The 23,057-nt window shown below is 40.4% G+C and overlaps 1 long non-coding RNA gene across 1 annotated transcript in view; it reads right to left on the bottom strand.

Annotated features, from left to right (window-relative positions):
- The window catches only part of LOC132532634 (uncharacterized), a 97,157-nt gene that overhangs the window by 5,385 nt on the left and 68,715 nt on the right, over positions 1 to 23,057 (bottom strand). Inside the window, exons 3-4 of the long non-coding RNA XR_009544555.1 lie at positions 13,813 to 13,884; positions 11,478 to 11,605 (exon numbers count right to left, since the gene is read on the bottom strand). This is a non-coding gene — a long non-coding RNA (uncharacterized LOC132532634). The remainder of the gene's footprint in view (positions 1 to 11,477; positions 11,606 to 13,812; positions 13,885 to 23,057) is intronic.

The raw sequence follows: 23,057 nt of genomic DNA, 5'->3' as shown, positions 1-23,057 counted from the left end.
GGGTTTGGAAGAAAGGAAGCAAACAATTAGATGAGAGGCATTAGATTAAGCCTGTTTTGTAGCCCAGACAGTGTGAGGAAGTATCAGCATGCAGGCTTTTCCCTGACTCATATGCAAACATGTGTACAGATATATTTCTCAACATTAGACCTTAAGCACTTTCCAGGGAATAATTTCCAAAGCAATTACTTCCTGCTGTTAATAGCCAATTAACAAGTAGGAGATAATAACCCCTCAGTTGTACTGTGGGTAGGTAGAGCAGTGTAAAGGCAACTAATTAACACCCAGCCTTTTAACATACTAATTAATCTAGCCAGGCAAGAGCAGTTCATTTGGAATATGTGGAAGGCTCTGCATCTCCCAAATTTCTTTTTTTTTTTTTACCATGCCAATAAATAATTGAAGCCACAGCTTTCATTTGTTCTATTCATCCCTCTTCTTTGATGCCACTCAGCTTTGAAGTCCCAGTCCTAATAGGGGGAAGTTATTTATCTGTTTCTTTAATAGCTTCGTGAGTATTTTTTTTCCACTGTTATTCCTTGCTAGCACTTGCCAGTTCACTTCAAACTACACTTCAAAATTTCTCTTCTGAGTCAGTTTCATTTCCTTTTTCCTTCTTTCCTTCCTTCCTTCCTCCCTCCCTCTCCCCCTTCTTTCTTTCTTCCTTTCTTCTTTCCTTACTTCTTTCCTTTTTTTTAATTGTTGTAGTTATTGACGTCGTTGTTTTTGGAGAGGACACAGAAATGGAGAGAGGAGGGGAAGACAGAGAGGGCAAGAGGAAGACAGACACCTGCAGACCTGCTTCACCGCCTGTGAAGCGACGCCCCTGCAGGTGGGGATCTGGGGGTTCAAACCGGGATTCTTCCACTGGTCCTTGCACTTTGTGCCATGTGTGCTTAATCCACTGCGCTACCGGATTCCTTTCTTTCTTTCTCTCTCTTTCTCTCTTTCATTCTTTTCCTTTCTCCCTCTCTCTCTCTCTTTTTCTTTCTTTCTTTTTTTCTTTCTTTCTCTTTCCCCCACCCCCCTCCTTTCTCACAGGCGGCTCCCTCAGACCTGCAGATGCAACAACGTCTTCTCAGCAGCCCTACATCTTGGCAGCTGCTCTCTAGGTCAGCAGCCTTGGCCAGCTCCCAGGGCGGCAGGGCACTTGCTCCCTGGGTCAGTGTCTACATTTCAGCTGCAGCAGCACCCCTCTCAAAGTCCTCTCTAAAATCCTCCCGTCAGGCCAGAGGGCTGAGTGGTGGATAGATAGTTCAGGAGGGGCGAGGTCCTTAGTACACAAAACTGTCACTGGTAGAGCAGACAAGAGCACAAATGGGGGAGGGGGTGCAGGATTGCTAGCTAGCTTCCTCTTGCTAGCTCCCCTTTATTGATTTTCCAAACAGCCTTTTAACAGCTGACAGCGGGTGCATCGCATTTTTTGCATTAGTTGTAAAAGGTATGGTGTGCAAAATACAGCCTTTGAGCCAAAGCTAAACACAGGCTCCAGGCATAGCTCAGTCTTGACATACCTAGTGCCTAGTTATCTACTCAGTTATCTGCTTTCCCAAGTAGGAAAGCCTGACCAAATTCATTATTTTTTTTTTCTCCTATCATGTAAGCCAAGAATATCCTCACTCACATCCTTCATTTTTGTTTTCACCCATGGTGAAATATAAAATATTCTGATTTTCTTCCTGAAAAAATATATCTTGAAGACCATATGATATTTTAGAATACACTGACTTTGAGTAGGCAAAATTACCAAAGATTTCAGCAGAATTTCTTCAATTCAAGTCACCAACTAAAATCATGAGAGAGCTATGAGAGCTGACAGGGACTGCAGAGGTGAGTAGGGAGAGCCAGGCAGAACCTTGATGAGCTGTGTGGAGGGAAAGTAAGCTGTGGTGACTCCCCACCAGAATAAAGGTCCACTTCTGTTTTACCTTGCCTCTCTACGCCTCCTGTCAGTTCCCTGCAACTCCTGGGTCCCTGCTAAGAAGGAATGGAATGGACCATCTCCCCTGCCTGACACCAGCTATGCCTGCATCTCCCCCTGCCTGACACCAGCCATATTTTAAAATATGCTGGGGCAGATTTTTAAAACAATGGAAGCTAAGGGAAAAGGGGAGAATACTTTGAAAGATGATACCACTCTCAATACTGTACATTGTTTCACAATCAAGTTTTCCTTTTGCACAAGTGACTAAAGTGAGGAGTTCTAGGACTACCCTGAGCTTCTGGCCACAGGCATTTTTCCTCCTCGGTTTCACTTATGCTACTGAGGATATCCCCTTTGTAAACTTGCCACCACTACTGCCTCTGATAGTCAAAGCCAGATATTAATAAAAAGCCATGGAAACATCTTGTTCATTGGCTATAGATGGTAGAGAAAGAGCTGAGTCTCATTCTGATTGGTGCAGAGGTGACTAGGGTGTTTTCTTTTATTTATTTATTTATTTATTTATTTATTTATTTATTTATTTTAAATATTTTATTTATTTCCTTTTTGTTGCCCTTGTTGTTTTATTGTTGTAGATATTATTGTTGTTCTTGATGTCATCGTTGTTGGATAGGACAGAGAGAAATGAAGAGAGGAGAGGAAGACAGAGAGGGGGAGAGAAAGATAGACACCTGCGGACCTGCTTCACCGCTTGTGAAGCGACTCCCCTGCAGGTGGGGAGCCAGGGCCTGGAACCGGGATCCTTACTCTGGTCCTTGTGCTTTGCGCCACCTGTGCTTAACCCGCTGCTCTATTGCCCGACTCCCACTAGGGTGTTTTCAAGGGAAACTGGGGAGGTGGGGGAAGAGACCGGAGAGGGCTCAAGTCAATTCTGGAGAGTGAAAAATCATAAAAGTCTGGTCAGTATCCATGTAATTAGGACAACAGAGTCTGCTTGCTAATAGTTTTATTTTTTTAATTTTTATTTATAAAATGGAAACACTGACAAGACCATAGGATAAGAGGGGTACAATTCCACACAACTCTCACTGCCAGAACTCCATATCCCATCTCCTCCCTGGATAGCGTTCCTATTCTCCTATTTAACCCTCTGGGAGTATGGACCCAGGGTCATTATGGGATGCAGAAGGTGGAAGGTCTGGCTTCTGTAATTGCTTCCCCACTGAACATGAGTGTTGATAGGTCGATCCATACTCCCAGCCCCTCTCTCTCTCTCTCTCTCTCTCTCTGTTTCCTTAGTGGGGCTAATAGTGCCCATAGTGCCTAGGAGATGGAGACTCTGTTCTATCTGATCATCACTTTTCAAAGCAATGGCTTTTATTTTATAACTAAAGAAGAATTTATTGTGAAGTTCTAAAAGGAGAAGGCATTGTTCATGACAAAATAGAAAGTTTACATTTTCCACATTTTGATGGACATTTCTACAACAGTCTGCCTGTTATAAATATTATTTCAAAATTTCCCATAACTCCAATAAAGATAAATAAGACCAACCCCCCTCCCTGGTCTCTACTGAAAATTACTTTTAATTTTTTTCTATTATGTAAAGAGACCCTCATCCTTGAGACTCCAACCTCTCAGGTTCAATCCCCCACACCACCACAAGCCAGAGCTGATCAGTGCTCTGGTAAAATGAATAAATAAATGATAAATTATTAATCATTTAATAGTGATTAACAAGATTGTAACATAACAGAGGTACAATTCTAAGCATGCCAGTATTGTAGGACTGCAATCTGTAACAATCCAGTTGCAGATTAAGTGTTAGGTCTCTAGTGCTATCACTCATACGTTACAGCAAACACAATGCAGCTGAATGTTTATAGCAAATGTTTATTCAGCCTTCACAACTATAGTCAAGTTCCCCCCAGAGGAAGATTTGTTTTATTTATTTACTTTTTAATTTATCCTTTCAAACAATCAGCTCCTCGTTTTACTGATCTTTTGAATAATAATTTTTATTTATTTTTCATGAATCTTTGCTCTGGTATCTTTTTCTTTTTTTTTCTTCATTTTTATGGAGGGAGGTGAAGTATAATAATTTACAGTGCAATTATTGATACAAGGGTACAATTTTATTATAGCAGGGTCCCAAAGTTCTTTTCTGCCCCTTCCCTCCCTTTCTCTCCCACTCTCCCTTCCTTCCCTTCATTCCCCAGAGCCCTTTGCTTTGATGCAATACTCCACTCTCAATATACATTTCACTTTGTGGTTCTCCTTCTCTGTCCCTATTTATTAAGTTCCACTTATAAGTGAGATCATTCAGTAGTTGTCTTTGTCTTTTTTTTTTTACTTATTTCATAATGACTTCAATTTCTATTCAAGATGATGCAAAGGAGATGGCTTCATTTTTAATAGCTGAGTAATACTCCACCGTCTATATATACCACCATTTTTAAAAATAGATTTTTCTTTAGTTAAGTATTTTTATTTATTTATTTTTGATTGGAGACAGATTGAAATGAAAGAAGTAGACAGAGAGGGATACAGAGATATGTGCAACACCACTTCAGTTTTCATGAAATATTCCCCCTGCAGGTGAAGTCTAGGGGGCTGAACCTCAGTCCTTGTACACTATAACAAGCACACTCAACCAGGTGCATAACCACCAGGCCCTCTACTATGATTTTCTTTTCTTTTGTTTTTTTAATTTATATCTTTATTTATTGGATAAAAACAGCCAGAAATCAAGAGGGAAGGGAATGATAGAGAGGGAGATAGACACTTGCAGCCCTGCTTCACCACTTGTGTAGCTTTTCCCCTGCAGGTGGGGACCGGGGGCTTGAACCTGGGTCCTTGTGCATTGTAACAGGTGCACTCAACCAGGTGTACCACCACCAGCCCCATTCTTTTTTCTTTTCTTTTTTTGCCTCCAGGGTTATTACTGGGGCTCAGTGCCTGCACTATGAATCCACTGCTCCTGGAGGCTGTTTTTTCCCTTTCTGTTGCCTTGTTGTTATTATTATTATTGTTATTATTGCTGTCATTGTTGTTGGATAGGACAGAGAGAAATGGAAAGAGGAGGGGAAGACAGAGATGGGAGAGAAAGATAGACACCTGCAGACCTGCTTCACTGCTAGACCTGCTTCACTGCTCGTGAAGCAACCCCCCTGCAGCTGGGGAGCCGGGGGCTTGAACCGGGATCCTTATGCCAGGCCTTGCGCTTTGCACCATATGTGCTTAACCCACTGCGCTACTGCCCGACCCCCCTCTACTATGATTTTCTTTTTTTTTTTTTTTTACTATGATTTTCTTTAGTTACTCATCTGTCATTGGGCTTCCAAGTTCTGGCAGTTACAAATTGTGCTGCTATGAACATAGGTGTACACGGATCTCTTCTGATAGGTGATTTTGTTTTGATCTCTTCACACATGCAAAAGGAGACAAGCAAGTCCCGCTTAGGCCTGTTTTATGCAAATGAGGTCAAATGAGTACCATTCCAACTGGAGGAAATTTGCCAAGTGGTGATGGATCAGTCCAATTATCCTTTTTTAGTATTTTCCTTTAAAATTTTATCTTTATTTATTGGCTAGAGACAGCCAGAAATTAAGAGAAAGTGATAGCTAGAATGAGAAAGTGACAGAGAGACATATGCCATCCTGCTTCATCACTGGTACACACTCCCCCTGTAGGTTGGGACCAAGGGCTTGAACCTGGGTCCTTATGCATTGTAACATGTGTAGGCAAACAGGTGTGGAGAGAGAGAAACCTACAGCCCTGCTTCACTGCTTATGAAGCTTTCCCTCTACAAGTGGAGATTGCGGGCTTGAACCCTGGCCTTTGTGCATTGTAACATGTGCTATCAGCCAGGTACAATACTGTGGAGACGCTAATATTTTAACTTAACTTTTCCAGTTTCTTTAATTTGATAGGACAGAGAGAAATTGATGAGGGAAGGGGGAGAGAGAGCAGGAGAAAGAAAAAACCCTGCAGCACTGCTTCACCCTTCATAAAGCTTCACCCCTGCAGTGCAGGGGGACCAGTGACTTGAACCAAGGTCTTTGAGCAGGATGACATGTGTGCTCAACCAGGTAAACCATTGCCTGACACCAGTGCATCATATGTTTAATCCTGGGTCATCTTTGTCTTTCAGACGTGGCCTCATCTTCTTCTCCATGGGAGATGAATCTGAGCACGCCAGAACATGCTAGTAAATCTGAACTTCCTGCAGCTTGACCCTCAGTAGCCCACAGATCCAACTGAACTCTTATTTAGACTCAGCCATATGCATTTTTTTTGCTTTGGTTTTCATTTTATATCACTAAGGAGAATCATGTACAATTCCAAGAGGCATAAGGAATTGTAATTATATACTCCAGTAAATCCTCTAAAAAGGGACAGACAGTAACTTGAAATAACAGACATTTCTTTCCACACTCATGTGTCTCCAGATAGGAACTCTAAATGAAATGAGGTCCATCCAGGAATTGGCCAGAGGCTGCTAAAAGCATGCTAGACCAGACCCAGTACAGGGGGTTAGACGGAATTGCTATGTGTCAAGAGTTCTTGGCAATCCTCACCACCAAATCAGCACTGCCATTGTTGAATTATCACACTAGTGAGAGAATTCCAGAGATGTCAAGGATATGGATGGGTGATAACCATCTACCAGAATGAACTTTTAATGAAGACACAGAGGGGTGAGTATCAGCCATGGTGGTGGAGGCATTTTTGGGTTTTTCCTCCAGGGTTATTGCAGGGGCTCTGTGCCTGCACCATGAATCCACTGCTCCTGGAGACCATTTTTTCCCCCTCTTGTTGCCCTTGTTGTTTTATCATTGTTGTGATTATTATTGTTGTTGTTGTTGCTGTCGTTGGACAGGACGGAGAGAAATGGAGAGAGAAGGGGAGACAGAGAGAGGGAGAGAAAGACACCTACAGACCTGCTTCACTGCTTGTGAAGCGATTTCCTGCAGGTGGGAAGCCAGGGGCTGGAACCGGGATCCTTACATTGGTCCTTGTGCTTTGTGCCACGTGTGCTTAACCCGCTGTGCTTGTTTTTCTTTTCCTGTTATTCTGGATCTGGTTGCTTTTTAGTCAGGCCCAACTCTATGTTATGATCACATCCATCTTGGAGCTAACAAAGATGAGCCTGTCTGCCTGCTACCATCTACCATTATTTCCACAGTTGACGCTCATGCCTGCAGTCCTAGGGTCCTAGGTTCAGTCTCAGCACCAACATAAACCAGAGCTGAACTGCTATAATCCTCCTCTCTACTTCTCATCAAACTAAGATGAACAAAATACGTTTTTAAAAAAGTTAAAAGTCTAGTATTATCTGAGACACTGTAGTGAACTTAGCCTTGATATTAGCAAATGTGACTTAACAAATAACTGTATGAAATGTGCCAACACTGGGAAAAAGTGTATATTGCAGAGAACCAATGTTTCCCTTATGGCCAGTGGTGTTACAAAAATATGCATGATTGAAACAATCCATTTAAGGTGCAAGATGGACTCAATGGAAAAAATCCTTGGCAAGGTTTCATCTTCCATATCACATGAAACCTTTCATAAATACTACATGTCAACCTCTAGTATCATGTGAAAGTGAACGGCCACAATTTTCTGACAAGCTATTTAAATACTCTCCCCTTTTCCTTCTACATGTCTATGTATGGCCACTTTTTTATATACCTCAATCAAAGCACTGCACTGTGACCTCTTGAACATAAAAGCAAATTTGAGACCGACTATTGCTGCATTCTATTAGGCTTGACATGTTCTAATTGAATCTTTCATTGGCATAACCATTCCATGTCACGCTTCTTTGCCCCTGACACATCTTCTCTGATCAGACATTTGCAGCATCACTGAGCATGGTGGAAAGGAAGCATTCTGAGTACAGGCAGTTGGATGAAAGGAGACAAATCATTACATTGCACTGATACAGTTTGTGAAATACTTGAGTTACCTGCAAAACTAAAACAATTCGATTATTTTTACCCCTTTTCAATTGGTAGAAATTTTACTTCTCATTATTAATATTCTGCCCTAAGCTTGGCAGAGATTTATCTTTACATATTGCTCATAAGAGAATTAACTGACCTAAACATTATGAAAGACCAACAACGATGAGTTTTATTTATTTTATTATATATATAAATTTTTACAAGGTATTCCACTTGCAAAAATTTTCCTTAGGGGGATTGGCAAGTGACTCACCTGGAAGTGTGCACACATTGCCCTGTGTGAGGCTCCAGGTCTGAGCACCCATCTACCACATGAGAACACCAGAATAGGGGAAGCTTCCCAAGTGGTGGAGAAGTGCTGTGATACCTACCCCCCCCCCGTTTCTTCTACCTCTCATCCCTTATCTAATAGAAAAGGAAAATAAAAGATTGTTGGGACTGGTAGAGTCGTATGAGCACTGAGTTCCAGTGATAAATCTGATGGGGAAAAACTTCTCTAAGAAATGGGTAAAAGCTTTATCACAATGTAATCTACAACAGTACAAAATCAAGCAAATCATCAAGGCTCTGTAATACAGGAAATAAATCAACACTTCTATATTCTTAAGAATTAAGGGATAGGTGTATATTCAGTAACTTTTAGTGACATAGCATTAAAATATGTGGCTGTCACAGTATAGACAGAATGAAACATTAGAAGCTATAATTAAATTTACTCAAGCCTCACTGTATTGTAGTGACTAAGTGTGCAGCTCTGCATTGAGATGGGCTCATTCAAATTCAGACTTTGACACTTATTAACCATGGGCTCTAGAGCAAAGTGCTTTGCCTAATGGGGATTCAGAATGTAGTTGCTGCTCATCATTATGAAGAGGATAGAAATGTTTCTTCCTGGTCTATATCTAGGTTTTGGAATTTTGTTAGGAAGTGAACTACCTGGAGTGGAATTAGAGAATCCTATGAAAGGAAAGGTCTCACCTGAGTAATGAGGCTGAAGAGTTCACATTCCATGCCTGACATCTCTGGACACAGTCTAAAGTGAAACATACTGAACTGGTACTCATTGTGTTGATTAGGTTGGGATCAGCAGATGCAACATCATTTGGTATGAATTGAGAGAATCATGCAGGAAAGTAAGCCCCACCCTAGAAGCTCCAGGACTGGGGGAAATATAGACTCTGTAGAGGAAGTGGGAGGTTCTGCTGTCTTAGGGTTTAAGAAGGCAATAAATAGTTACTGCTCTAATCAAATTATTTGGCAATTGGGTTAACTTTAAAAAATCCCTTTGATAGGATTTTCTGTATCATATACAGCATCACCATAATTTATGTTCTTTGACATTATTTGTAAATAGCTGTTCCACCAGTTGCTTCTGTTCTCCCTGGTGTAAACTTTTAAGAGAGTTAGCATATCAGAGACTCAGCCTACGGTCTGTGCATTCAAAAGTTTGAGACGTTCAATCAATTTTTCCCATGTCATATTAATCAAATAGTGATTTATATTACTACAAATTAGTAGGAGTGTACATAAACACCATTCCCATCACCAAAAGACTGTGTCCCATCCTATCTACCCACCCCTCCACCACCCCAGTGAAGCTGAACATCCACCCTCACACTTAACCCAGAGATTTTTACTTTCGTGCTCTACTCCAAATTCTAGGTCCCAAAACCTAGATATATAACAGGTCCCATGAGATAGAGCATATGTTCACATGTATTTACAAATTAGTGCAAAATATATACCTGAAAGCAGAAGTACACAATACTCTGCCATGTGTCAGTATAAAGTTCATAACGAAATAGTGTCTACTTAGACTTAGAAACCCTGCTCACCTACTTCCTCGTACACTTCCCTCACTCACTCCAAAGCTAACCTTATCAAGGCAAGAGACTGACATACTTTAGCTATGACTCTTTAGTCACTATCAGGCCACCCCATCAGCTGGGGCCCTCGTCGGGGAGTCCTGAGATTCCCAAACAAACATAATGGGCCTAGGCCTCAAATACATCCCTCTCTCCATTGTTACTGGTCATCTCTATCAGGAACAACACAATAGACCCCTTTGTGGGCCCCCATAGGACCTTGCCCTCAACTTGGATCAACTACGGTAGAGAATGTTCCATCCTCCTAAGGGAGGCTGGACAACATGCTCTATCTTCCACCTGAGGAAGATGGGTCCTGAAATTGGGGCAGCTTGAAATGTTCCTACTCATGACCACAGAATGTGAGCTCAAATCTACAGGGATACAGAGGTCACATAGGCTCCTAAGCTGAATATGGGCCCCAGAACTGATCAAATCGATGGAGTTTATAGTCAATAATATTTATACACCCTTCCCATATTTGGTAGCTACTCTCTTTCTGGTCCTTTTCCCAGCCATAACATCATCTCCCCAGACAAAAACTTGGATCCACCTGCATATCATATTTCAGGCTCAGAGGAAAAAAAAAAAAACTTGTATAGTCTCGGGCCCTTTGGAATATAACTAAAATAGGCCTACTAGCTATCTACAAAATGGAGACCCCCCCCCCCAACTCTTCATCTGAACTATTATAGCCTCTAGGTTCATGATTAATCAACAATTTGTTTGGCTTTATATGTTAATTCTCTCTTCAGCCACCAGGTTCCAAATGCTACCATGATGCCAATCAGACTTCCCTGGACAGACAACCCCACCAACGTATCCAGGAGCCCCACCTCCCCAGAGCCATACCCCACTAGGGAAAGAGAGAGAGGCTGGGAGTATGGATTGACCTATCAATGCCCATGTTCAGCAGGGAATCAATTGCAGAAGCCAGACCTTCCACCTTCTGCACCCCACAATGACCTTGGGTCCATACTCCCAGAGGGATAAAAAATAGGAAAGCTATCAAGGGAGAGGATGGGAAATGGAGTTCTTGTGGTGGGAATTGTGTGGAATTGTGCCCTTCTTATCCTAATGTTTTGTCAATGTTTCCTTTTTATGAATAAAAAAATAACTAAATGCACATAAAAAATGTTACTTCCAAATATTTCCACACCATGAGAAATGATTCTTGACTCATCCCACCTGGAATTGCTATAAATAATGTCCATAGTTAGTCAACTTTTATCTACCATCTGAGTATATCCAGGACAAAATATTTCTAGCTTGTTGTTAACTTTTTGTTATTGTTATTTATTTATCTGGGTTGAGAGCAAAATATTGAATTATTGATACAAAACTATTGTAGCAACTATTTTCACCAGGTCATTTACCTTAGAGTAGCAGTAACTCCCTAGGATATGCCAATGACAATTGGTAACATCATGTCTACCAAGATCAGCAAGTTAGTAGCCATGCATTCTCATGCTTCAGAGAACTTTTCATGGTGGATAGATGCCCTGAGCATAGACTCAGAACTCTGAGACTTATGAAGAACATCATTTAGACCTCAATGTCCTTCTTCATCACTACTGACAATATCTTTGGTAGTGATCTTTCTTGAGGCAGTGACAATAATCCACAATAGTGCTACTCACTCACTAGCTTCCCATCCACATGCAGGAATTGAACTTCTCTGGCCATCATTGTCATGAACAGTCATAGCACTTGCTTTGGCCAATGGAGTGAGATAGGGAGTAGTAGGTGTCATACCTGGCTAAAGTTGTAATCTCCAGTATGTAATTCTCCTCTGTTAACTGCACCACAATTATCTTCAGTGTTCCAGATGTGGAACTTCCTTTCACCAGGGTCCTTGCATGAGGATGACTTGGCATGGTCTTCTGAAGTGGGGAAAGATGAACCATTGCTGTTTGAAGTCAACAAACTTATTTATTTTTGCACAGGGCTGGATAGTAGAGATTGTCAACTGTGTAAGACACATGATTCCTACTGCAGTTGTTCAACTCTGCATATGTAGTGTGAAATCACCCTTGGATGATCCATCAAAGCATGAGCATGGCACTATGCCAATTAACTTCTATTTATAAACACAGGCAGAAAGCCTTATCTGACCTGTAGACCATGGTCTGCATACTCCTACTTTTGTTTTTGCTTTTACAGAAAAAATTAAGAATTTACTTTATTTTTAGATTTATTGATAGATAAATTTCATATAAATATTGTTCATATTTGAGGTGCTAGAAAAGCAAGTCAGATGATGTCATACCCCCTCTTCCACCTCCCCTTATACTCTCCTATAATACAGTGTCAGCTTCTTACTCTGCCCCTGACTTCACCCTGATTGGCTTACACCCTCCTTTTCTCTTTCCATTCCTATATCATTCCCTTCACTCAGATTTCACTGGTGTCCTTGTAATTCCCTCAAATAACAAACATGCTCCTGCCTCAGGGCCTTTGCATTTGTTGTCTCCATTTTGTTTAGTACCTTATCTTCACATAACCAAGTGACCTCATCCATTCATTCTGTCATGCTCACATGTTATCTTGTTTGAGAGGTTTTTCTAACCCACAGTTTATAAAAGAGGCAGGACCATCATTCTCTGGCTGCAGGCTTCAATTTATTTTTTATCATGGTAACTATCACTGCTTAACCTATTATTTAGGTATTGATTTATTTGCAGTGAACTGCATTGGGCAAGGATTCTGTTGTGTTTACCCTTAAATCCTCAACATCTGGTGTTTAGCTTATCACATGAACTCAATAATTGTTTGAATCAAGGAAGGAGAGTTACGAGAAGGGAATCTTCATTAATTACATGTATTTCTCAAAGCCTGACTATAGAAATGTGATGCTTTTCATCTTGCTGTTGTCCTCACCTCCTTACATGGCATGATTTGTTTACAGACATCTTTATTGTGTTGCAAATTCTATTTCATTTAGACCCCAGACAGGCTTGTGAGAACTGAATGTATTCTTTAAAAGCTACTTTGTGCCAGTTGCATCAAATGCAGTGTTTCAAAGAGTGCTTCTGGCCACTTGTCTTGTTTTCCCTTCTTTATGATTAGTTATGGTCAAGATGAAAGCAATCTGCTAATAAATCTTTTCAAGGGCACTTTAATTAAGATGTTCATGTTCAAAATTTTTAGCCTCAAAACAAAATGCTCAAGGGAAGTCATGTTAGATGAGCTGAAATAAGATCTAAGGCTTTGTTTTTTAACAAACACAGTGCTAATGGCCAGGCAATAGGGAAATGCAGACATTTTGAACAATGCAGGAGATATAGTGAGGGGTCTGAAAGCATGGATTGGGTATCTGGCAGAACTTGAATTCTGGTCTCAGGACTTAGAAGGTCTATGACCTTGGAAATCTTACTTAGGCTCAGTTTTATTGCCTATAAAGTGTAGCTCATAATTATTTATTTCATATGACTATTTTATTTATTTATTTATTTATTTTTAAATAATTTATTTCTTTATTGGGGAATTAATGTTTTACATTCAACAGTAAATACAATAGTTTGTACATGCATACCATTCCCCATATTCCCATTTAACAATACAACCCCCACTATGTCATTCATCATCTTCCATGGACCTGTATTCTCCCCACCCACCCACCCCAGTCTTTTACTTTGGTGTAATACTCCAATTCCATATGACTATTTTAATATGTAAAAATTTTAAAGTGTAGGCCTCCCCAAGATATCTAAAACAGGACTTCTCAACAAATATCATTTTGACATGTGGATTGTTTCTTAGTTCTGTTAATCTCCTACTGACTGAAGAAAACAAAAATTATAACTTCCTTAACCACCTAAAATACTTAAAATCAGGGGTATTATTCAGATTTAAGATTACCTCTAGAAGTACTTTTCCATTGGGAGAGAAAATAAAACTCTCCATGTGGTAGGTAAACACGTTCATACAGAGAATCTGATCTTTTCATCATGTGACCTTCCTCTCCCTGCTCTGTCCTACTCCTTAGTTCAGGATAAATATCCTTGTTTTGTTCCATTTACTTTATAATTTATATTCATTCATATTATCCATACATATGTGGTTGAATTTATTCTTTTCTCCTACTTACCTGGCTCATGTCATTTTGATTACTGAATGAAAGAAGAATCCAAAAGGATAGGGGAAATGTCTTCCTTTGCCCCTACAAGTTCATAAATATAAAATGTTAAACACTATGTCTGTCACCATTAAACGTTTAGTTACTGTATGTTCTCATCACTATTGGTTTTAAAAAATGGTGGTCTACAACTCTTAAGTGATGTTCTCTGATGTATTCATTCCATGCCCTGTATTAGGACAAGATTTCTGTTATCTAATCAATGGGTGAATGAAAATGCAGTATAGGGCAAAACAGGTGAGACCATCAGAAGTTGAGGAAACATATAAGTGAAATATAAGTTAAAAGTCTGTGGAAGGAGCCAGATTCTTGGCCAGAAGACACTTGATTTGCTCCTAGGAAAAGAATCAACATTATCTTGGGAAAAACTAAGATTTATGAAGAGGTCTCTTTGACAAAACATAAGATAGAAGTCCCTAGAATCGTAGATACACCTAATATTGACTCTCTACCAAACTCCCTGGAACCATGACGTCCTCATATCAAATAAAAATAAAAATAAATAAAAGACAAACTCAGCAGGAAAAGCTGAATTCAAGGAGTCAATGCTCTCTTCAAACAGGGCCCAAAGTTTGACTTTCAAAGAGAATACCATATTTAAGCTAATCAGAATATTAGACCAATGACTTACTCTACAGAAGCTTGTCTAAGATAAGAGGAAACAAAGCATCCTCACATTCTTGAAATTAAAACAAACTTCTTTATATTTGAAAACTAAATCTTATTTAAATTGATGGTCTAAGAATCAAGCAGTAGTATAAGAAGACTTCTCTTTTCCAGCAGTGGTTCTGAGTTCTTGATGAAATGACCACCAAGCAAAGGACTGAAGGAACTTTTTACTGCTTCTGATATTAAGTTCAAAGAGAAATTGGATAATTAGGTGCTGCTGGGGCCAGGTGGTGGTGCACCCAATTAAGCACACACATTATAGTACAAAAGGATTCAGGTTCAAGTGCCTACTCCCTACCTGCAGTGGGAAAGCTTTACAAGTGGTGAAGCAGTGCTACATGTGTCTTATCTCCCCCTATCCTCTTTATTTCTGGCTGTCTCTACCCAATAAATAAAGATAATTTTTTTAATTTTTTTATTTAAGAAAGGATTAATGAACAAAAACATAAGGTAGGAGGGGTACAACTCCACACAATTCCCACCACCCAATCTCCATAACCCACCCCCTCCCATGATAGCTTTCCCATTCTCTAGCCCTCTGGGAGCATGGACCCAGGGTCATTGAGGGTTGCAGAAGGTAGAAGGTCTGGCTTCTGTAATTGCTTCCCCGCTGAACATGGGCGCTGACTGGTCGGTCCATACTCCCAGTCTGCCTCTCTCTTTCCCTAGTAAGGTGTGTCTCTGGGGAAGCTGAGCTCCAGGACACATTGGTGGGGTCTTCAATCCAGGGAAGCCTGGCCAGCATCCTGGTGGCATCTGGAACCTGGTGATTGAAAACAGAGTTAACATATGAAGCCAAACAATTTGTTGAGCAATCATGGATCCCAAGCTTGGAATAGTGGAGAGGAAGTGTTAGGGAGGTACTCACTGCAAACTCTAGTGTACTTCTGCTTTCAGGTATATATTTTGCAGTAGTTTATGGATACGTGTGCACATAAGCTTTCTCTCACAGAAACTGGTGTATATCTAGGTTATGGGACTTTGTTAGAAAGTGAACTACCTGAGATGAAATTAGAGTGTACTATAAAAGGAAAGGTCTCACCCGAGTAATGAAGCTGAAGGGTTGTCATTCTACACGTGAAGTCTCTGGACACAGTCTGAGGTGAAGCATGTTGAGGCGGCAATCGTTGCATTGGTTAGGTTGTGATCGGCGGATGCAATATTATTTGGTTTGGATTGGGAGATGCATACGGGAAAGTGGGCCCTATCTAAGGGTTCCAGGACTGGGGGAAGTAGGGACTCTATAGTGGAGATGTGAGGTTCCTGCTGTCTTAGGGTTCAAAAAGACAATCGATAGTTAATGTTATCATCACATTATTTGTTAATTGGGTTAACTTTGAAAAGTCCTTTTGTTATGGTTTGCTGTACAGTACCCAGTATCTTGTATATAGCTGTGCTATTGGATGCTTCTAATCTACTTGGTCTAGGCTTTTGAGAGAGTCCGCATATCAAATACACAGCCTATATATTAAAAGGATTCAGTTTGTGTTTTGAGAAACTTTGAGACATACAATTGATTTTCCCTCTCTCATATTAATTAACTACTGATTTATATGTCTTTATTTATTTATTTATTAGATAGAGACAGCCATAAATTGAGAGGAAAGGAAGAGATAGCGAGGGAGACATACAGAAAGACACCCTGCAGCCCTGATTTACCACTCGTAAAGCTTTCCAGCTACAGATGAGGAATGAGGGCTCAGAACTGGGTACTTGCTCATTGTAACATGTGCGCTCAACCAGGTGTGCTACCACCCCACCCCTCTGGTATTTCTCTGTCTTTTTTCCCCCCTGTATTTTGCTCTTTCTCATTAAAAAAATAAAATAAATATTTTACAAAGTAGATTTTGTGGTCTGGGAGGTGGCACAATGGATAAAGCACTGGACTTACAAGCATGAGATCCTTAGTTCAACCACCAGCAGAACACGTACCAGAGTGATGATCAGGATCTCTTTCTCTCTGTCTCCCTATCTCTCTATAAATGAGTAAAATTTAAAAATTTAAAAAAAAAAAATGAAGTCCAGAGGGGAAGACTTCTGATGGGGAAACTCAGAGAGATTTAGAGAGCAGGAAGCAGGATTAAATGATTTCAGTTGTCCGGTTATGTGGTAAATCTTCTTCATGAAAGTATACCTCATATATCAGTTGTTTTAAATTGGGGGGGGGGGACGTTGCTATAGGGAAGGTGTAAAAGACTTTGTGGAACATTCAGTGAGCCCTAGGTGAAATGAAAGTACCAGCAGAGGCAAGCCTACATCAAGATCAAGAAATATTCAACGAAAGCCATCACTTGGAGAAAGAAGTAAGGGTGTACGCCTCCAGATATTCATAACATCTGTAAAATTGGGACTGGATATCCACTGTGTTTAATATCTGGATTGCAGATTTTTTTATATTATTTTTAAATATTAAAAGGCAAAAGGACCCTGTATGTCCTCAAGACTTGAATTCCTAGAAACTGATACTTGAATTATTCATGTAATCTACATTTCAGCTGCAGCTATTTCACCCTCAACAAGGAAGATGAACTTAATTTGAACTTTATTTCCTTTGTTTGAGAGTCCAAAAGGCACTCAGTTTCTATGAATCTGCAGCCCCATTTGCCGCTAATCTACTATCAGTGTTCCTTAGAGAGGACATAGCATTTGTTCAGCTCCCTCAGGATTGCCATAAAAATGACCACATGAGTTGTGCATGGAGTCTAGTCACTCAATTCTGCCTTCCATAGCCCACTACCCAGCAATGCTACTCTACCAAGTCACTCGACTACTCTACTATGCCTCAGGGGCAGAGGCCTCAGCCTGACAGTGTACCTCCCTTCTGCTCCCCTATCAAGAGGCTGTGTGTCCAGTTTTTATTCCTTTTACTTATCTTTTTAAAACTTTTTATTTATAAAATGAAAATATTGATAAGACCATAGGGTAAGAGCGATACAATTCACCTAAGAAGTACCATGATAGTTTAAATGAATCTGTAAACTTCTACTACATTTTTTTTAGAAGTTTGTCTTAACATTCTAATTTGGGGACCAGGGAGGGCGCCTTCTTTGCCACATATGTGATCTAGATCCAAGCCTGGTACCCGCCACCCCAAGGGTGCTATGATGTCATTCTCTCTCTCTCTCTGTCTCTCTCTGTTGCTCTCTGTCTCTCTCCCACCACATTAAAGGAGGCTTTGGTGCTATGATACCATCCCCCCCCCCAATCACACTAAGGGAAGCTTTGGCATTATTTCTTCTCTTTCTTTCTCTCCCTCCCTCTCCCCCAACTTTCTTTCTCATTTGTTTATGTAGGTTTTTGTTTTATTTTTTTCCAGAGCAATGTTAAGATCAGGCTTATGGTGATGTGGGGGATTGAACCTGGGACCTTGGAGCTTCAAGCATGAGAGTCTTTCTTCTTTCTGCATAACTATTATGCTATCTCCCTCTCTATCTCTTTTTATCTGAAAAAGTTGGCCAGGAGAAGTGAGGCCTTAATAATGACATAGAAATGTACCAATTTTATCTTTATTTTATTCAGTATTGAAAAGATGCAGAGATGGAATTGGGGCAGTGCAAAATAGAGCAATGTAGACCAGTTGCTAAGGTTCCAAAATATTAATACCAAGTCTGCTTGAGTCTCCCCGTAATTGTCTCCTTTTACCTGCCTCTCAGTCTCCCACTTACCCTTTCTCCCTATCTTTCCTATGTCCCTGTCTCTGAGTTTCTGTCTCTGTTTTTCCATTACTTCCTCCCTCTCTCCTTCTCTCTCTCTATTTATTACTGGATATAGATAGAGAAAAATTGAGAGGGGAGAGGGAGAGAAACACCTGCAACCCTATTTCCCCACCCATGAGGCTTTCCCCCTGCATATGGGGACCAGGGGGTTGAACCTGGGTCCTGGGTCCTTGCACACTGTAATGTGTGTGCTTAGCCAGGTGAGCCATTGCATGGCCCCCTTTCTTATTCTCTATCTCCTCCTTCCATCTCAGTTTTTGTCTGTCCCTATCCAATAAATTAAAAATAAGTTATTTTTTTAAAGAATTTTCCTAAGTGTCTCCGATGATCCTTCTTATAACCCATGGATGATAAAAACAGAGGTTACTTGCATGAAAAGCGTCCAAACTTAGTATGGATTAAATTCCAGGTAAGTTTGCAGACTATTGGCAAAACAGAACGGCTATGGGCAAATGGGAAGCCCAAGGGGACTTTTGTAAGAAGGAATAGAAACAGGGCAGGACTCTTGTCTTAAAAGTGACCTTACAATTAATTTTCCCCCTCTCATATTAATTAACTAGTGACTTATATGACTACACTTTACTAGGAGTGTACATAAACATCATTCCCACCACCAAAAGACTATGTCCCATCCCACGCACCCACCCCCAGCCCCCACCGGCCCAGGAAGCTGCATGTCTAAAATACAGACTGAGTCTTTTTAATATATTTGCTGTGTATTTGATATATGGACTCTCTCAAAAGCCTAGACCAAGTATATCAGAAGCAACCAATGGCACAGCTACATACAAGATACTAGGTACTCTAACAAAAGGACTTTTCAAAGTTAACCCAGTTACCAAATAATGTGATGATAGAATTAACTATCCATTGTCTTTTTTAACCCTAAGACAAAAGGAACCTCACATCTCCACTATAGAACCTATATTTCCCCCAGTCCTGGAACCTTAGGATAGGGCCCACTTTCCCGCATGCCTCTCCCAATCCATATCAAATAATATTGCATCTGCCAATCACAATCTAATCAACACAACGATTGCCACCTCAACATGTTTCAGCTCAGACTGTGTCCAGAGAATTCACGTGTGCAGTGACAACCCTTCAGCTTCATTACTCGGGTGAGACTTTTCCTTTCATAGTATTCTCTAATTCCATCTCAGGTGGTTCACTTTCTAACAAAGTCCCAAAACCTAGATATAGACCAGGTTCTGTGAGAGAGAGCATATGTTCACATGTATCCATAAACTAATGCAAAATATATACCTAAAAGCAGAAGTACACTAGAGTTTGCAGTGTACTAACACTTCCTCTCCACTATTCCAAGCTTTGGGTCCATGATTGCTCAACAATTTGTTTGGCTTTGTATGTTAACTCTCTTTTCAGCCACCAGGCTCCAGATGTCATCAGGATGCCGGCCAGGCTTCCCTGGACTGAAGACCCCACCAATGTGCCCTGGAGCTCCGCTTCCCCAGAGACACACCCTACTAGGGAAAGAGAGAGGCAGACTGGGAGTATGGACCAACCGGTCAACGTCCATGTTCAGCGGGGAAGCAATTACAGAAGCCAGACCTTCCACCTTCTGCAACCCACAAGACCCTGGGTCCATGCTCCCAGAGGGATAGAGAATGGGAAAGCTATCAGGGGAGGGGATGGGATATGGACATTGGGTGGTGGGAATTGTGTGGAGTTTTACCCCTCCTACCCTATGGTTTTGTTAATTTATCCTTTCTTAAATAAACAAAATAAAAATTAAAAAGTGACCTCGACCCAGCAGCATTAGCCAGGTCTAAGACCTCACAGTATCCTTGAAAAACAGTTTTATGCCCAAGTCTCTCTGCAGAAACAGTTTTTCCTCACATTTATTCCCTACTGTTTATACACCACACCTCATAATCGCTGATGAGCTCATAAAAACATCATAATCTATTGTTCCTACTGCTATTTGTAATGAACAAAACTTCTTCTCCTCCTCTTCCTTCCTCTTCCTCCTTCCTCCTCCTCCTTCTCCTCCTCCTCCTCCTTCTTCTTTTTCCTCTTCTTCTTCTTCTTCTTCTTCTTCTTCTTCTTCTTCTTCTTCTTTTATTTTTTTTACCAGAGTACTGTTCAGCTCTGGTTCATGGTAGTGTGGGGGATTGAAAGGGGTGGGGGGGCTTTGAAGCTTCAGGCAGGAGAGTTTCTTTGCATAACCACTATGCTCTCTACCCCCACCCTTTTGTTTTGTTTTGTTTTGTTTTGTTTTCTAGGAAAACTTCTGATTTTTGTCTCCCATAAGGTGAGGCAAAGCTCACCAAAACAATAATCGGCCATGCTGGTTAGAAGCAGGAAAGTGGGGTGTCTTTGCCATTTCCCTGTTTATATTTCTACATTTTTAAAATCTCATATTTGCTTTTCATGTTTCCTTTATTTTCCACTAGAATTTGAAATCAAATCTGTCTGCTACAGAACGACTCAGCCACTTCCCACTCTTAAATAGACAGCAAATCGCATTACAGTGACTTCAAAATCTGTCTGCCAGGCATCTTAGAATAGTGTTCAGAATCTTCCCATGTTGGAAAAAAAAATCCATTTCAATTGGAAGCAAGCACTGTATTTAAAGATCAAATTGATTTTATATCACTAAACAGCCTCCCTCTCTTTGAAAAGAAGTCACAAATTATTAGATTCCCCAGTATAAAATGCCCAACTGAGGCCTTTCTCTGCTCTCAAGAGTGAATTAATAAGGGTCCAACTACTTTATATTGTGGATAATATTTCTCCCTAGGTGAGGGAACCACACTTAGCAAGACACCCTTCATAATACATGGACATATTTTCACTGTGTAAGCATGTATGACACATGCTATCTGGCTAGGGAGATGATGGCTGTCTTTATCCAGTAAATAAATACAGGTAATAAAGATTTTTTTTAACAAAAGGAAAATTCATTCCCACTCTACAGATGGAGAAACTAATATTTTCATAACTTTCCACTTGTACAAAGCTTATAGAGAATTAGGGGCTTTGTCTTTCAGTGTCAATAAGCTTTGGCATTCAGCCTTCCTTCAAGGTAATATTTGGCTCTTTTTATTGACACTTTATCACTTGTGCAAACAGACTCTCATGCCTGAGGCTCTAAGGTCCCAGGTTCAATCCCCATACCACCATAAGCCAGAGCTAAGCAGTGCTCTGGTAAAAAAATTAAAATTATGGGCATCAGGCAGTAGCATAGCGGGTTAAACGCACATGGCTCTAAGCACAAGGAACAGTGTAAAGATTCAGTTTTGAGCCGCCAGCTCCCCACTTGAAGGGGGGGTTGCTTCACGAGCAGTGAAGCAGGTCTGCAGGTGTCTATCTTTCTCTCCTCTCTCTGTCTTCCCTTCCTCTCTCGATTTCTCTCTGTCCTATCCAACAACAATGACAGCAATGACAACAGTAATAATAATGACGACAACAATAATAATGACAACAACAAGGGCAACAAAATGGGGGAATATATAAAAATAATTAAATTAAGTTTAAATATGTATATTATTTGAACTACATACTGGTGACATGATAATCATATCAGATATCAGATCAGTTATGGTATGTATTATTTCCCGTGGGAACATGGAGCCTCCAAAATATAGTTAACCATCAATAACCTACAGGCAGTCAGATATCTTTGCAAATGCCGATCATGGAACAGGGAAAGTGACAAATCTCTTCCCTTAGCCAAGGTTTTAGAAAATGTGAGGAATCAATCTGATTATCTTTTCTTTTCTCTTCTTTTCTTTTCTTTTCTCTCCTTTTCTTTTATTTTAATTTCTTTTCTTTTTGATCAACTAAGTAAAGGGAAAGATTCAGTGCATCAGGACTAAACAGGATACATCTGATAGTTTTATTTATTAAAGGTACACTGACTTTCTTAGCAATCCTTCTATGTTCCCTATGCTATTATACATATTTCACAAAATAATAGTCCACTCAGTTATCACAGCAATCTTATACAGATATTGTCTTCACTGTAGAGATGAAGCGACTGAGGTAGAGAGAGATAAGTAACTTGCCCCAGATGACACAGTTCTAAGAGTTGTAAGTTCTGGGTATCTAGCCCAAGTGATCTTGTTCTAGAAGCCAAGCTCGAATCACTTAACAGTACATTCCATGAAGACTTGGGTTGGCCCATGAAGCATTCTTATACAGCAGGTCTTCAGAGTATCTTTCTTGCTAATCACCATTACTATCACCATAATTCAAAATGCAGGCACTTCATAAAGTTTGATTTGATTAAAAAAAAAATCACTAATAAGGGTGATGTTGCGCAAACCTGGGACCAACAGCTCCTGATACCTAGCATTTGCTCAGTCAGGAATTCCCCAGGGAAACTCCAACTGAATATTCATAGCTATCACACTTTGAAGCAGAACTAGCATTCTCCCTGTTTAATAGAAGGGGAAACAAAATTTAGGGGGCTGTGGCAAAGAATATTAGTTCACTTCCTTCCCACTCCATGCAATAATGCAGCCAAGTACTTTTCTTCCTCTCTAGAAATATGTGGGCACATTGTTGCCATTGCAATACACATGGCCATACTAATAGATTCTGGTGACAACATGCAAGCAGAAATAAGTGTGATTTCTAGGTCATGAAATAAAGGATTATGCATCTATTTCCTCTTCTTTTTCCCTGTGTGAGGTTAAATATGTGCAACAGGGTCAGCTATCTTTGATCATGTAAACTAAAGCAGATTGACAAAGGAACAAGATAGAACCTTATTCTCTAGTGTTATCAAGCCACCATAGCAGCCCTGGACTGAGTGAGACAGATCAAATGTGCCAAGGACTGGACCTG

This window comes from Erinaceus europaeus, chromosome 14 (assembly GCF_950295315.1).
Source record: "Erinaceus europaeus chromosome 14, mEriEur2.1, whole genome shotgun sequence".
In the NCBI taxonomy this organism is placed as follows: domain Eukaryota; kingdom Metazoa; phylum Chordata; class Mammalia; order Eulipotyphla; family Erinaceidae; genus Erinaceus; species Erinaceus europaeus.
The sequence above is the reverse complement of the archived record's forward strand: the minus strand, read 5'-3'. Positions and strand labels throughout refer to the sequence as shown.